Here is a 962-nt window from a genome sequence, read left to right as displayed (position 1 = left end):
CTGTTAAACTTATGTGAACTTCGTCGCAGAGAGGCCTCTCTGCCTTCGGGCTCAGATAACAGCACACGGCACGAGGTCTGTGTGGTTTGGAACAAAGGCAGTCTGGTTCGGCTTTGTCCAAGAACTTCCACTCAGTCGATGCACCTGTAAGTTGGGGTTTCGGGAATGTAGAGTCTTTTCCAAACAGATTTTCCACTGGTTTGAATGCTCCAAGGTTGTGCACAAAATCTTCTTTGTAAGCAGGGTTCCACCGTAGTTACTTGAAGACAAAGTCTTTGAGGAAAGCAGGGCCCTGTTTATTCCAAGGGTCAAGTTTCTTAAGACTCAAATAGCTATTTAAGTGACTGACACTTTCGTATTCAGTCGACTTAGTCAATTGTCCAGCTGTAAAACTCCACTGATCAGGTGGGTCTGTAAAGTTATTTATTTAATAAATTCCTTTAAAAGAATTCTTCGTACGGCTCAATCTCCTTCTCCCAGTTTAACTCTTCTGTTGCCGGCAAAGACTTGGTTGGTTTCTGATTCCGGTTCTGGCAACAGAGCTACAGGTTGAGCTGTGGCAGCGAGTTTCTGGTTCAGGTGAGAGAAAGAGAGAGAGAAAGACTGTCCGCTGTTCCTTAAAGTCTGTCAGATCAGTAGGTGATTGGTCCCTGAGTTCTTGAGATTGGATTTCGGTTTCAGCCCCCAGTGTCCTATTGGAGGGGGGCTTGATTTATGACTGATGTCAATCCATGCCATCTTTTGGAAATGCCGGTTGGCCCGGGTTCGTAGCTCTATGTCGGGATTTCGGCTCTCGTCCACTTCAAAGAGTTTTTATCACCTACAGGCCCCTTTCTCCAGACATCTCATAGCAGAATTCCAAACTATTTGGCCTCTTCTCGGTGCCATCCTCCCCAAAACTGTCACTTTGATGCAAACCAGTTCCAAGCTGATGAGCTAAGGAAATCTGATAACTTTGGGGG

The sequence above is a fragment of the Amia ocellicauda genome, unplaced genomic scaffold, assembly GCF_036373705.1.
Source record: "Amia ocellicauda isolate fAmiCal2 unplaced genomic scaffold, fAmiCal2.hap1 HAP1_SCAFFOLD_74, whole genome shotgun sequence".
In the NCBI taxonomy this organism is placed as follows: Eukaryota; Metazoa; Chordata; class Actinopteri; order Amiiformes; family Amiidae; genus Amia; species Amia ocellicauda.
Note: the sequence above shows the minus strand (reverse complement) of the source record.